Below are 16,054 nucleotides of genomic sequence, written 5' to 3'. Positions count from 1 at the left end.
CTCTATAGACCAGGCTGGCCTTGAACTCACAGATGTCTGCATGTCTCTGCCTCCCGAGTGCTGGAATTAAAGGTGTGAGCCATCACTGCCTGTCGAGCAGTAATTTTTGTTGCTTATAAATTACCTAGTCTAAGGCATTCTGCTATGGTTGCTCAAAGAGACCAGGATACAGGGTACTAACAACATTTTGGGTCAGACAGCTCTTTGCTGAAGGGGCTGTACTGTATGTTGTAGGATACTTAGGTATACCCCTGGCCTCCATTCATAAAACCCTAGTAGTACCTCTTTCCCATGAACTCAGAACTATCTCCCAACACTGCCACACACCCACTTAGGGGCCTGTTTGCGAACCATGGCAAGTAGTAGTCTCGTTCACTGACCAAAGAGCCGAGGAGATCCAGAGTAAAGTTGGGCCACACATTCCCAAGGGAAGTCCAACTTTCATGCAAAAGAAAGGTTAGGTCGAGGAAGCCCTTGTGCCAGTTACTGCTCTTCTAGTTGGAGAAAATGGTAGAAAATTTACCTCTAACTCAAGAGGGGTGCATTTGGGAGGTGGAGGGTCAGGAATCCAAGGCCAGCCTCAGCCATGACGAGTGCGAGGCCAGCTTACACCACATAAAGCCCTATCCGTTTTCTTTTTTTCCCAACAAACCCATGTGGAGTTTATTGGAGGAAGGGGTGAGGGGACAAAGGGGAAGAGGGAAGAAATGGAGAAGAGAGAGAGAGAGAGAGAGAGAGAGAGAGAGAGAGAGAGAGAGAGAGAGAGAGGAGGAGAGAGGAGAGAGGGGGTGAAGGGAGAGAGAGGGTAAGGCCCTATCTTGAACAAAAAAGAAAGAAAAGAAAATTCACCTCATGTCAGGCGTAGCTCTGGTTGAGGCTGAACTTGAGCCAGTGACTCAAAGATCATCCCAGAGCTTGTTTTTAATCTGTCAACTCTGGTCACCGCCCGTCTGTCTTCTTGAAGGGACTAGATGGTTGCAAGTGATTCGGGTCTAACTCTGCTCATTTGAAACCTGAGCCAGGCAGTAGTGTCGCACACCTTTGGTCCCACACTTGGGAGGGGCAGAGGCAGGCAGATGTCTGTGAGTTCGAGACCAGCCTTATCTACAGAGTTAGTCAGGGATACACAGAGAAATCCTGTCTGGAAAAACCACAAAGAGCAAGAGTAGCGGGGAGCTTGAAGAGAACAACAGGAGGGGTGCTTTTTCTTCTTTCTGTTGCCCAGGGAAGCTCTCCTGGCATATGATTGGCTAATTTGTAGGTCTAACACCAAGCAAAGCACCATGGTCAGGGAAAGCGATGGTCTAATTGGTGTGACTAGTTACACGGCCTCCTCCCTCTGGACCCGGGAGTAGAATAACTCTGCTTAGAGAGCATCAAGGATGTCCCAAGAGGGAAATCAGGATGACAAAAGACAACAGGCAGCAACTACCGCCTTCCTAACAGCTTCCTCGGAACTGGGGATGGAAGGAAGACCTCATTGTGTAGCTGTGCAGGGCCTGTGCTAGCCCAGACAAAAGCCACCTTCAGATGCCGCACAAGGTCTCTCTGAGGTGTCTCTGGGACAACCTAGCAACAAGAAATTTCATTCAGGCCAGATGGTGGTGGCGCTCGCCTTTAATCCCAGCACTTGGGAGGCAGAGGCAGGCGGATCTCTGTGAGTTCGAGGCCAGCCTGGTTTACAAAGATAGTTCTAGGGCAGTTAGGGCTACACAGAGAAACCAAAAGAAAAAGAAAAAGAAAGAAAGGAAAGGAAAGGAAGGAAGGAAGGAAGGAAGGAAGGAAGGAAGGAAGGAAGGAAGGAAGGAACTTCATTCAGATGGGTCTCCATAGTGGACTCTACTAGAGATTTCCCCTTCCCTTTTCCATAGGCACATTTAAATTTTATTTATATTTACGTGTATGGGTGTTTTGCTTGCTTGTAGTCTGTGCACTGCTTGCTGGTACCGGCAGGGATCAGAAGAGCAGATCCTCTGGGTTACAGATGGTTGTGAGCTTCCAGGTGGGTGCAAGGAATTGAACCCAAGTCTTCTGGGAGAGCAGCCAGTGCTCTTAACCAGTGAGCCATCTCTCCAGTCCCCACAGGTGCATATTTATAGTGGGGGGCAGTAGTTGTCCATCTGAGGATAGGGGTCTCTTGTCTCCTTGCCAGAGATGTGACTGTAACTTCATCACTGTATGAACAAAAGGGATGGTTTTTTGTTTTGTTTTGTTTTTCGAGACAGGGTTTCTCTGTGTAGCCTTGGCTGTCACTCTGTAGACCAGTTAGCCTTGAACTCAGAAAGGCCTGTGTCACCATACCTGGCTCTATTCCTACATTTTAAGATACTGGTTTGCCTAATCCAGACTGCTTTACCTTTCCTTGAATGAGAACAGGAACTTGCATGAGATCCAGCTTTGAGCATGTAAGTGAAACGTATCCTAGAAGAAGACGGAAAAACAAAACCAAACAAAACCTGCTTTTCTGAATGACCACATGGAACAGATCCTCCTGCCAACTTGGAATGAGTTCCTCAACTGAGAAAGGCTTTTCAAAAACCACTGAACTACTGTGTTTTATCCATTCTAAAAATTCAACTTTTCCTTAGTCTACACTCTTTGAAGGTGTAGCACCAATGGCCAGACAGAGGTTATCAGAGGCCACTTTTACGGTGTGCCAGGTCCCAGGAATTTTTTTCTTAAAGAGAGACTTGATAGAAAACTCTTCTGAAAAAAAAAAGAAAAGAAAAAAGAAAACTCTGTTTGAATAAATATATTAATCTATTGTTTTTTTTTTTTTTTGGTTTTTGTTTTATTTTTCAAGACAGGGTTCCTCTGTGGTTTTGGGGACTGTCTTAGAACTCTCTTTGAAGACTAGGCTGGCCTTGAACTCACAGAGATCTGCCTGCCTCTGCCTTCCAAGTGCTGGGATTAAAGGTGTGTGCCACCACTGCTCAGCTGTTTGAATAAATATACTAATTTAGAATTAACTTATGAAATGCACAGATCCTGGTGAGAAATAGTAATTTATTTATCAGTGAGAATTGAAATACTGGGTTGAGGAGAACTGTGCACATATTTATCTGTTTATTATACAGTGAATGCATAAGAAGATTCTTCCTACTGGCCAGGCACTATTTCTTTCTGTTTCAATCCAGAATCCATCCCTTGGTCATTTCATATCTCCCACAATGAAGCAACACATCTCCTTGTTAGCTAAATACCTCTGCACATGCTACTGTTTGTACGAATCATTCTTTGTCCTGCCAGCCAGCTCCCAATAATGATGCATAGACTTCTTATTAATCTTGAAAGCTTGGCCTATAGCTTAGGGTTATTTCTAATCAGCTCTTATATCTGAAATTAATCCATATTTCTTTTTTTAAAAGATTTATTTATTTGTTACATATACGGTGTTCTGCCAGAGGAGGGCACCAGATGTCATTACAGATGGTTGTGAGCCACCATGTGGTTGCTGGGAATTGAACTCAGGACCTCTGGAAGAGCAGTCAGTGCTCTTAACCTCTGAGCCACCTCTCCAGCCCCCAATCCATATTTCTTAATCAACATTCTATCCCGTGGCTTTTTACCTTCCTTTCCTTGTGTACCTCCAACTTGTTCTGTGTCTCCTAGCATCTCCTCTGTGGTTTTACCCCTCTTTCCTCTCTTTGACCGGAAGTCCCGCCTATTCTCCATGCCTAGCTATTGGCCATTTAGCTTTTTATGAAACCAATCACAGTGCACACCTTTACACAGTGTAAGCAAGTGTCTTGCAACAATTGTTCCTTTAGAAGCCCCACACAGAGGTCCTATTTCAGTCTTTCTCTGCCTGTGTTTCTTAATATTATTTGACGGTTACCAAGGCTTTCTCGACATCCTGGTCGTTGCATTTCCTGTGAAAGTGGTGGTTTGCGATCTTTTAATAGAGGGCCTATGTGTTTCTAGTCCCAGAGGCTTTCTTTGGTCAAAGCTAATGCTGAGAGAGGGACATTAAACGAGTAACAGTGGTACCAAAGCACTCGGTTTTGAACTAAAAGCCATTTTCTACACTGGGTGTAGAGTGAGTTGTTGGCTTGTTTCCCACATGGGTCTCATAGCTTTTCAGGTCACAGTCTGGTCCTTTTTCATTGGTAAAGAGCCCCAAGCTCTAGTCAGTTCAGAGACATGTCTTCCATTTGGGGCCGCCACGTCCTTCAGATATTTGGTGAGAAGCCCTTGCCAATCACATACTTTATTGGCTCTGTCCTGGGCATTCCTGGTGCTGGAATCAGCCAGGGGATTGGCTGTTCTTTGCAAGTGGAAACTGCCTCATGTGTCAAGTATGTGGAATAAAGAGGATGAGAGGGGCTTGGGGGAGGGGCGCACAGCAGGAGAGGGTGAGAGCCCACATGGCCAGCCTGAGGGACGGACGTGGGAGATTATATGGCTTTTCCCCACCCAGCCAGGAAAACCACAGACAAAGCCAGCAGAGAACATGTGAATGGAGGAGCAAGGGGCTGCCAGATGGCCAGGGACACACTCTAGGCAGAAAGCAAAGGACCTGGGGTGCCGCTCAACAGGGAGGGCACTGGAACGACATGCATGAGACCCTGGGCTCAATCCGCAGTACAGAAACAAAACGAAAACTGTTTCCTGTGGTTCAGCCTTGGGAGGCAGAGGCAAGGGGATGAGGCATTCAGGGCATCCTCAGCTGCTTAGAGGTACATAAGACCCTATTTAAAAAAAGAAAAAAAAAGCAGCATCAAAAGGGACAGATTCTGAACAGGAAGTGGCAGATGAAGGAACCAGACATTATAGTATCAAAATTGTTTTCTCAAAACCAGTACTCAGAGGAAAGAAAGGCGCCAATCCATCTACTAATGCTAACTATTACCCGATCTAGAGAACGGCCTAGGCTAGGGCTGCCTCAGTTGCTAGGTTTGGGAGCCAATTATGCCAGGAAATATTTTGTTGTTGTTTTGAGGCAGGGTTTCTCTGTGGCTTTGAAGCCTGTCCTGGAACTCTCTTTGTAGACCAGGTTGGCCTTGAACTCACAGAGATCCACCTGCCTCTGCCTCCCAAGTGCTGGGATTAAAGGCGTGCGCCACCAACGCCCGGCTTGTTTCTTTGTTTTGTATAAGAACTAAAATCATAGCCTGGTCTACAGAGCAAGTTCCAGAACTACACAGAGAAATCCTGTCTTGAAAATAAACAAGCAAAACAAAACAAAAGGAGCTAAAATCACCACACCCTTTCCTCTCTCTTTATTTCAGGTGTTTTTGCCGCAGTGATGGAAAACTGTCTCAGAAGAAACCCAGCTTGTAGGAATCAGGGGTTCTACTGACATCTGACGCATTTCGTGCCACACCCTGAGTTCTGTCTACCATACTAGCTCTCTTGGTCCATCCCACTCTGACATTTACTTGTTCTCTTTGTCTTTTGTGTTTTGTGGAAATAAATAGTTTGTTTTGTGTTGACTTCTTTCCTGGAGGTGGGAGTGGGTGTTTTTAATGGAGAAAATTCTTGTAGTACAACAACACGAGTTGGCATTACACTTGGAGCATGGCCATTGTTAGTTCTCATCTGAAAGCCCTCTCAGGGGTCCCATGAAGTGGCACTTTCCTATACTGATGTCTATTAGGAAACATCTTTGTTTAAATTGTCATTACTATTTGTAAATTTTGTTCTGGTGCAGGGTTTCACACATTCTAGACTGGCCATGAAGCCACTGTAGCTGAGGAAAATTTTAACTTCTGATCCTCCCATCTCTACCCCCAAGTGCTGGGTTTGTAGGAGCGAGTCATCACACCCAGTTTCATGCTGGTGCTGGGGATCAGATCCAGAGCTTAACACATGCCAGGCAAGTACGCTACCAACGTCCAGTTTCCTACAAGACCCTTTAAAGAGTGGGGTGGTGGCGCACAGGCAGGTGAATCTCTGAGTTCAAGGCCAGCCTGGTCTATAGAGTGAGTTTCAGGACAGCCAGGGCTACACAGAGAAACTCTGTCTTGAAAACAAAACAGGAGTGGGGTGGTATGCTTCATGTAAGTTGTTGTTGTTAGACAATGTCTCATGTAGCCAAGGCTGGCTTTAAGCTTCTCATCCTTCTGAGTGCTGGGATGTCACCTCTATACCTAACATTTGGCATCATCTTTAAGTTAAAAAGAATTTTTAACCCTTATTTATTTATTTAGAAGATGTATTTATTATGTATACAGTGTTCTGCCTGCATGTATGCCTCCAGGCCAGAAGAGGGCACCAGATCTCATTACAGATGGTTGTGAGCCACCATGTGGTTGCTGGGAATTGGACTCGGGTCCTCTGGAAGAGCAGTCAGTGCTCTTAACCTCTGAGCCATCTCTCCAGCCCTTAACCTTTATTTTAACTTTTGGTATAAGAGTGTTCTTCCTGCATGTATGTCTGTTTATGAAGTGTCCTTGAAGGCCAGAGGAAGGCATTGGATTCCCTCGGAGTTGCAAAAAGTTGTGAGCCATCATATGGGTGCTGGGAACCAGATTCCATTTTTCTGGAAGAGCAACCAGTGCTCTTAACTGCTGAGCCATCTCTCTGACCTTCCATTTTAAGTTGTTTTTGTTTTTCGAGACAGAGCTGCCATTTTTAAATTGTTTTTTGTTTGTTTGTTTGTTTTTCCTGTATTGTTTTGGAGGCTGTCCTGGAATCATTTTTAAGTTTTAAAAAAGCTTGATTTTTAGTACTTTTTTAATTCATGAGTTTGTGTTTATGTATGTGTGTGTCTGTGGGGATGTATGTCACCTGTGTGTGTGTGGTAGGGAGCTCTTGGTGGCCAGATGCCATAGAGGCAGAAACACAGGCAGTTGTGAACCTCCCTACATGGGTTCTGGGCTCTGACTCATATTCTCTGGATGACTAATAAGTGTTCTTCAGCCCTGAGCGGTTCCTCTGGCTCTATTTTAAAGTTATAAGAGGAGCCTCTGATGCTCCTAGGTTCTATGAATGACGAATGGAATTTACAGAATGCCACCAGCCCTCTCAAGCAACTCCAATATTAGTAATTATTTGTATTGACTGACTTGATTGTTTTTTATTGGTGGAGGATTTTGATTTCTATTTGAGTTGTTTAAGTGCAAGTTTGCCTGGGAAGAAAAATAAGAGCAACAGAAGGCATTAGTCACCTGTCATCTTATATCCTAGTTTAAACAGCTCACTTCTGTCCCCAGCAAGGGAAAGCTGGAGTGAGGAAAGGAGCAACTAAAATCACAAGCAGTTTTGCTTTGTTCTTTTTGGCCTTGTGAGACAGGGTCTCACTATGTAGCCCTGGATGGCCTGGAACTTGCTATGTAGACCAGGCTGGCCTCAAACTCACAGAGATCTGCTTGCTTGACTTCTGAGTGCTGGGATTAAAGGCATGTTCACCAAGTCCAAATAATTAAGGAAGTGTGCACTCTCCAGGTATGGTAGTGTGTCCTTTTTATTCCAGCACTCGGGAGGCAGAGGCAGGAGAATCTCTGTGAGTTGCCTGGTCTACATAGGGAGTTCCAGGACAGCCAGGACTACTTAGAAAAACCCTATTTCTAAATAAATATGCAAACAAACAAACAAAATGCTAATATTCTAAAAAAAGAAAGTACCCACTCTGAAAGGGCTCTTCCTGCCTTCCACTTTGGCAACCTGCTGGCCTACAGTGGCCTTAGCAGAGAAGGGAGAGAATATTTGTTCCCACAGAGTGATGGCATTTTTACAGAAGTATTCCCTTTAAGAGGCTTGCAAATATTAAGTCATCAGTGGAGAGGCTGAAGGAGAAGTACACACTTGGTTTGCTCATGAGCCCTTAGGGGCCTTCCAGAAACAGCTAAGGAAGATGACCAGGAGCCTCTTTAGACCTTCAGTAGAGGCTAGTGGCATTTAGGCCAGGGTATAGTGTGGTACAAGCAGGATGTTGAAGTTTGGTGTTCTGAGATACTGGGCCATCCTTCTTCTACATGTGGTTTACAATAAAATTCTGCCTTTAACAATGCTACCATGAAAAGTGCTAGGGACTGGGGGTGTGGCTTCTTGGCAAAGTGCACACTTGTAGCTTGCACAAGGCTACAAAGAAGGCCCTGGGATCATTCACTTCCTAACACTGAAATGAAAGGGGCTTGGGGTGTAGAGGATAGAGTGCCTGTCTAGCATTCTGGAAACCCTGGGTTTGCTCTCCAGCACCACAGGCTTTCCAGGAGGTTCAGATCAAGGTCATCTTGAGCTATATCGGGAGTTTAAGGCCAGTGTGGATTACATAAGACCTTATTTCAAAATATAAACTTATAATAAATGCATAAGGGCCAGAGAGATTGCTCAGTGGTTAAGAGCACAGGCTGTTCTTCCAGAGAACCTGGGTTTGATTTCCAAAACCTACATGGCTACTCTCAACCATCTGCCACTCCAGATCCAGGGGATCCTATACCTTCTTCTGACCTCCCAAGGCACCAGGCACACACACACACACACACACACACACACACACACACACACACACACACACAGCATAGATATGTATGTAGGCAAAACATCCATACACATAAAATAAAAATGAATGTAAAAGTAAATAGATAAACTTATAAGACAGCATCCTTCCAATCCAAGTGATGTTATCCTGTGCAGTCCGTCTACCCATCAGCTGATTACCCACAGTCATGTTGCCCCCCACCCCCCACTCCCACACACCCTGTGTCCTATCCCCTGCTTCTTCTTGGAGGGCCCTTTAGTTGAAAGGGAGGAATCCCTCAGAAACTGTCTCCACAGCGGCAACTAGAGAAAGTCTAGCTGTAGGGTTTCTGAATGGAAACAAAATAGGTTTTTTGTTCTGTTAGGGACAATGGATTGGATACAGACTTCCGAGGTAATTTTTTTTTTTTTGCTATTCCAGCTGAAGTCTGAACAAATTGTGGCATACAGGATATAGATTACAGCGCTAAAGGGGTTGCCAGCATCAAAGGGCAACAGAGTATCTGTCCCAGGTCCACTTATTATTATTATTTTTTAATTTCACTTATTTGTATTGGGGGATGGGCAAGAACATGCCATAGCATAAGTGTGGGATTTGATTTTCTGCTTCCACCATGTGTGTCCTGGGATTAATTCTGGGGACGGAATTCAGGGTGTCAACATAGGCAGCAAGAGACATTACCAGTGTTGTTTTTGTTTTTGAGAGATATGTGGGTGCTGGGACATGAATCCAGGTCCTCTGAAAGATCAGTAAGTGTTCTTAACCTCTTAGCCATCTCTCCAGCCTCAGTTTTCTTCACATGGACAGTCTGTAGACTTGATTTGCAAACCCTCATCATGATAAACACATAGATACAGTTTGGGTCATTCCTTACTCCTTTGGCCCAGACAGTCTTTTGAGCATGGTATCAATGTACACATTTAGGGTCCCCATCTCATTCATGGCAGAATTCTGGATCCCTCTGGGTAACCAAGGGGCATGGGTCCTGACGTCCAGACCATGGATACTGATGGTGGACTCCTGGGTCGCCACCTTCTTGACTATGACATACGGCCCTCCCTCCATCCTTCCCTTTGGTTTGAATTAGAAAGGACCGAAGGCCTTCCTTAACTGGAAAGAGGCAGTCGTGTTGCTCCAAAGCAGACAAAGAAAGGTAAGGAGGAGGCTTCTTTAAACTGGAACGTGTAAAATAGAGGTGCAGGCTGTGAACACCACAGCAGCAATTATGCCAAAGGACTGCAATACAGGCCGGGGCTGGGCTGCGCCATCCTATCAGACATCAGCAGTGACACGTTCCTACAAGAGCCGTTTGAGAGCTGCTAATTATTTAGATTCCAATAGGAGCTGAGACTTAAAAGTGATTTTGAACTGATTACAGCTTTTTGAACTGATTGCAGCTGTAAGTTAGAAAGGCAGGGATTTAGAAAAGCAAAAAAAAAAAAATCCTTTGATCAAACACAAAGGAATTATCCTAAGTGAAAATACCTTTATTCCACATATACACAGTTTCACACATGTAAACAAGTAATTTCTATACATATCAAAGATGTAAGCAATTATATTCATTATCCAACCCCCCCTCCCCATCATAGGCTAGGGACCGCGCCCTGGGCTTTGTACGTTTTGGGTAAATGCTCTACCACTGAGCCGTGCTCCCCACCTATCAACACCAAATTTCAGGTTGGCTAGGAACAGGGACCACACTTGTTCATCCTTATAATTCCTTACAGGGTATAGAGTGCTATGTGCAACATTCAAAGAACCTACTGAATTTGATTGAATTGAAACATTTGCTGTGTTAATAACCGGAGCAAATAATTGTAATTTATTGTGATAATGAACTACCGTAGAATGGATGCTGGAGGAAAAGCAAGACAAAAGACCACTGAATAGTTTCAGAGCTGGGGAGATGTACCTATTTTTTTTCCCAGAGACCCAAGAGAAATATGCAAATGTTCTTGAGAGGAAAGCCAACCGCTCTACATACCACAACAGAGAGCATGTTGATTGCTCTACGGGAGTTGCTAAGCAACCACTTGGTAATTCCCCCTCGTGTAAGAGAGAGGAGCCTGTCACCTGCTTCCTTGGCTGTATGTGACATGGAGAGACGACAGGTAAAGGACAGCTAAGACACCTGCATCTGGATGACACAATCACTCCTGCTGAAGTGTGATGACACTGGAAAAAATTCCCGTGCCCTGTCACAGGTTGCTGCAGGGAGAATTTCATGAAACTATTAGTACATGACACTGCAGTGAATTTTTCCGGATTCACCCTGTGGGCAGATCCTGTGGGTGATGCTGTTATCCCTGACCACAAAGCAGAAGACCAAAAGCACTCTAGTTCTGCATGTGGATGCCTGTCACTTGAAAGAGGGCACTGGATCCTGTCCCCTGGCCCCAGTGGATGAGTCTTCACTAGATAAAAGCAGCTTTTTAAGTCTTAAAAGGGACACTGCAAACTACAAAGAGACCAACGTTCTGGACCAGCAGACCACCCTTTTTACACCCGTAGAGAAGACCTCTTAATGATGTCTTTGTGTATAATTTCTGCACGGTTTCATAGCCAAACGTGTGTGTGTGTGTGTGTGTGTGTGTGTGTGTGTGTGTGTGTGTGTGTACGTACAGAACCCACTCCAACGCAGGTCTCGACACCATCACTGTCTTCAAAATAGGTTGAAAGCATGATAAAGCATGGGGGGATGAAAGCTCTATCATTCCTCAAATCTTCTTTGGCATTAAGCAAGGAAAAGAGAATTTGAATTTAAATTAGGAGGACTGACTTTTTCATTCAAAATTTCAAAAGGTTGCCCCCTCCCAAATTAAAAAAAAAACAAAAGCCTGTCCAGCCTATGGTATTTGAGTCCTTGGAAAGTGACTACTTGTTTTTCAGCCTTCCTTTTGAGATCTTGGGCTCTGAGATTTGGCAAGTTCTGGACTGAGATAAACCATTGGGTAGTCCTGGTGAACAACTAGGCAAGACTTCATCCTAACATGGGGCAGCTACTAATCCAGCCTGCTGTGGTGCTCTGGCAGGAGAAGAGCTAGTCAAAAGAAGCCACTGACGCCCCTCCCTTTGGCTATCAGGCTATTGAAACAACGGACTCCAGATATTTAAAATTTCCCCAGGAATTCCATGCTGGGGAAAGGGAAAGGCTGAAATCCTGGCATCAGCCCACTGGAGGAACTTGCTTCCCAGGAAGACATTCATTAACAGGGCTCTGACATCTTCACACCTCATATATCCTGACTTATTTCATCTTTCCTATAGACTTGTAACACTGCTACAGAGGAAGTGGAAAGAAACTAAGAGTCTCTCTTCCTGGTTTAGCCAAAGTGTAAATAAACTTAATTTCCTTTACCAATTCCAGTCTCGACGGGCGGTGGTGGCGCACGCCTTTAATCCCAGCACTTGGGAGGCAGAGGCAGGAGGATCGCTGTGAGTTGGAGGCCGGGCTGGACCGACAGCCTCCAAAACAGTACAGAGAAACCCTGTCTGGTAAAACCAAAAAACAAAACAAAACAAAAAAACCCAACCAATTCCAGTCTCCTAGTTCCTTTTTGTGTATGTAAATGTGTGTGTGTGTGTTCATGCATGTACATATATTTGTGTGCCAATGAAAGTCAGAGGACAACCTTGAGTATTGGTCCTCAGGAGCCATCCAACCCAATTTTTGAGCAAAGCTCTCACTGGGAGCTGGGACTAGCAGATTAATGCTAGCCTAATTACCAGAAGCTCCAGGCATCTACTTTGTCTCCACCTCCCCTGTGGTAGTTTGATAGAATGACTCCCATAGGCTCATAGATATGATTCCCAGTTGGTGGACTTGTTTAGGAAGGATTAGGAGGTTTAGCCTTGGAGGAGGTTTGTCATTGGTGGTGGGCTCAAGATTTCAAAAGCCTGTACCAGGCACAGTATCACTCTCTGCCTCCCTGCAGATCAGGATATGAGCTCTCAGCTATTGCTCCAGTGTCATGCCTGTCTGCATGCCTGCCTGATGATCATGGACTAGTCTCAGAGGGCTGAGACTGTAAGTAAGCCCCCATTTATATTATGTTTCCTATGTTTCACAGCAATAGAACAGTAACTTAGATATTGCCCATGCTGAGATTACAGGGTACATGCACACCTGGCTTTTTATTTGGATGCTGGAGCACCCTACATTCATGTCAAGTACTTTTCTGACTGAGCTATCTACCCAGACCCTCAGTCTTCTAATTTTTTAAGATGTAGGGTAACAGTGGAGCAGGCTCAGCGAATTTAAATGTCCCAGTAACAACACTGCCTTAAACAGACCCAGCCAGCCAACCCTTGGAGTGGCACCTTCAAAGATCCAATCAAGCCTTCCTCCTTCAGGAGTGTGGTGTACAGTTCTTAGGAATGTTTTGGTCTGTCACACAGACACTACACAGGTCCTCTCTACTGCCATTATTCATAGACTCCAAATACCATTAGCCTTGAGCTAAATACAATTTAAGGAGGCATTTTATTTTTAAAGATTAAAAAAATGTTTATGTGTGTGTTTTGCCTGCATATGTGTCTGAGCACTGTGGGCATGCACTATCTGTGGACGACAGAAGATGGCACCAGATCCCCGGGGACTGGAGTTACAGCTGTTAGTGAGTTGACATATGGGTGCTGGGAATTGAACCATGGGAAGGAGTAGACAATGCTTTTAATCTCTGGGCCATCTCTCCAGTTCCTCAAGGACATTCTTGAACAAATGATCAGAACAGAAAAAGCCCCACAAATGATTCAGACAGACAAAAATAGTAGGGCTTTGGTGTTTCCTTTCCAGAATCACAAGTGTGGAACAGTCTGGAGAGAAACCCTTCACTCACTCCCATTTCCCTTTGTTTCTCTCTGGGGGTCTCATGAAACTCAAGTTGGTCTTGAATGTTCTATGTACTAAAGGCTAAGAATCTGAATGTAGAAGGAGTTTAAGGTACCAACAATGAGAGAGAACAAGCTAGCTGTCTGGGAGGCATTTCCTGCCCCTGGAATCAAAACTGCGTGTCAGCATCCTGACTGTATATAAACACTGTCTTCCTCATGATCCTGCTCTCCCAGACTCCTCAATGAGCACAGGTTAAGAAGTAACCTGGCTGCTGAGAGGAACGAGGACGCACACCCTTCTACTTCTGACCAGTACATGTCTTGTCTGTGTCGGGCCATGGGTCTGCCTTGCCTGTCCATGCTGGAGAGCTGCCTCTTCCTCAGCACGACTCTGACCCTCTAGTGCACACATGTATCTTAACACACCATCAAATCCTCCTTGAGAACTCTAAGAACTGGCTAGCATTAATAATGTTAGGTACTGATTAAGACTAGAGGATGTTACAGATGGCGGAGGAAGTCCAGAAAAATGAAATCACTGGCTCTCAAATGCTGGTCCAGGAACCAATCCAGTCCTTGTGTTTTTACTAGTCCTTGGTAAAACTGGAGAAATGAGAATGTGAAGTTTTGCACGACTTTTTTTTTTTTAAGTAGCGTTTCTGTGTAGCCTTGGCTGTCTTGTAACTTGTACTGTAAACAGGGTAGCCTCCACTTCAGCCTCCTAAATGCTAGGATTAAAGGTATGAACCACCATGCCTATCTTAAAATTATCCAATTTTTAAATTGTGAGATTATACCTATCCTATATATATGAGATATCAAAATGTCCTTTCTTTTATAAAACAAACTGAGAGAAGGTGGGGTTTGAAACTAGATATTTTGGATGCTTTCCTTGATTCATTTTACACTAGTATCTTTTAAATGATTTTAAAATAACTAATTTAAAATTCAAGTTTATGTATCATTCATTCATTTATTTATTTATTTAGCACTGGCATCTTTTCCCCAGCCCCCATCTTTAGAGTAGCTTTGAACTCTTGGGCTCAAGTCATCCTTCTGTCTAAGCCTCTTGAGTAGCAAGGGTTACGGGAATGTACCACCAAGCCTGGACAAAATCATTATTATTTATAAGCATTTGAAAGTATACCAGGTGTAACTCCAGCCTTCAGGAGGCAGAGGCAGGAGAATCACCGCAAGTTTAAGGAGAGGTCATCCTGGGTTACAAAGTAAATACTACAGAGAGACCTGACATACAAATAAATAAAAATGAGAATTGAAAGATGTACATATGTATGTGTGTGTATATACATATATACATATATGTACCCATATTTATGTATATGATCTCACACACATACACACACAGCTAACTCTTCATGCTCCCTTACATGGGACTGAAAAGTCAAACTCCTGATGAACAGGTGATAATAATTCACTGAGGCAGACTGAAAAGAATCGCTGTTTCTGACTCAGCTCTGCTTACAAGTGGAAATCTAGTCCAAAATTTTAGCGCAGCATTTAATGTAGCATGTCTCCCCCTGCTGGAAATGGTGTTGGTAAAGTGAGTCTTGAGCCTCCAGGGCACTGAAGAGGATTCAAATTGCTAAGACCTGAAACCCAGAAGAATCATGCTTTAACATCTCCTCTTCATTACAGGACCTGAGCCTAACCAAGAGTCCCAGAACAATGACTAACGGCCTCAGGCCACAGGAAACTATCCATATAGGGGCCAATTTACAGCCCTGGGAAATCAATAAAGGAAGGAAAAAAATGATTTGGCTACCTAACAATATTATCTACTCTCATGGACTTCTTCATATAGAATCATAGAGTAAAATAATCATAAAATCACACCTATTCATAAATACCACTGATTTTATTTTGAAATCCAAGTAGTTAATACAGAATGGCTGTCTGCTAATGTGCAAGGGAAACCTTGACTTATTTTGCCATTCCTCATGGGTCTGCTTATTTAATTTACTCATTTCTGCCTGTATGTATGACCCCATTTCCATTTCATAAGCTGACCTTTATCTGTGCTTAAAAGCTTTACCTAGTTTCTTCCTCGTTCAACAATGACTCAAGCTGGAGAATTCTTTCTCCTTTGCCTGTTTTTGGCACTTACATTCTCTCATGCTGGTTATTAGACCGTTTTGCTTTATGTGTTGATCCTTAAGGTGTTTGAAGGCAAAGGTTGTTTTAGTTAGGGGCAGTATGTTAAGCTCAGGCTTTGCAGCTGTATCATGAGCACAAACTTCACATTTCCCTAGTTTATAAACTAAGGGTAACAGCACCTAGGCAGGCCATACAATTGTTGAGGCGTCCTGAGAAAACACACGTAAAACTACAGGTTCTTAATGATTTGATAATGGTTAACCACTGTTTTCATTTCCTCCATTCCCAAACAACAGCGATGTAGGCATTCAACTAGTACTTGTTGGGAGGGCTTATGCTAATAAGTACATTCATACTCACTAACAAATTAGCATTATCTGTGTCTGGATGAATAACGTGATTAACTATCTCCTTTTAAGCTGCTTGGTGCTTTGATTACCAATGCAGGACCATTCGCCATCTAGATCCACATGCCCAGTTTAACTATTTGCAAGTGCCAAGAACAGGCGCTAATCTTCGCTGTCCAATAAAGTAGCCATTAGCTGCATGTGGTCCCTGAGCTCTTGTAATGCCGCCAATGCGCCCGAGACCGTAACATCCTTATTTAACAGGTCTTACTGGAGTAGCGGGACCGACAGGCAAGGGCAGCTACAGAGCCGGCTTCCAACTGTCAACATA

The 16,054-nt window shown here is 44.1% G+C and overlaps 1 long non-coding RNA gene across 1 annotated transcript in view; it reads right to left on the bottom strand.

Annotated features, from left to right (window-relative positions):
• Window positions 1–1,868: 1,868 nt before the first annotated feature.
• Window positions 1,869–16,054, bottom strand: part of LOC121139287 — a 15,582-nt gene continuing 1,396 nt past the window's right edge. The window contains exon 2 of the long non-coding RNA XR_005876203.1: window positions 1,869–2,174. This is a non-coding gene — a long non-coding RNA (uncharacterized LOC121139287). The remainder of the gene's footprint in view (window positions 2,175–16,054) is intronic.

This window comes from Mesocricetus auratus, unplaced genomic scaffold, assembly GCF_017639785.1.
Source record: "Mesocricetus auratus isolate SY011 unplaced genomic scaffold, BCM_Maur_2.0 Super-Scaffold_15014, whole genome shotgun sequence".
NCBI lineage: Eukaryota > Metazoa > Chordata > Mammalia > Rodentia > Cricetidae > Mesocricetus > Mesocricetus auratus.
The sequence above is the reverse complement of the archived record's forward strand: the minus strand, read 5'-3'. Positions and strand labels throughout refer to the sequence as shown.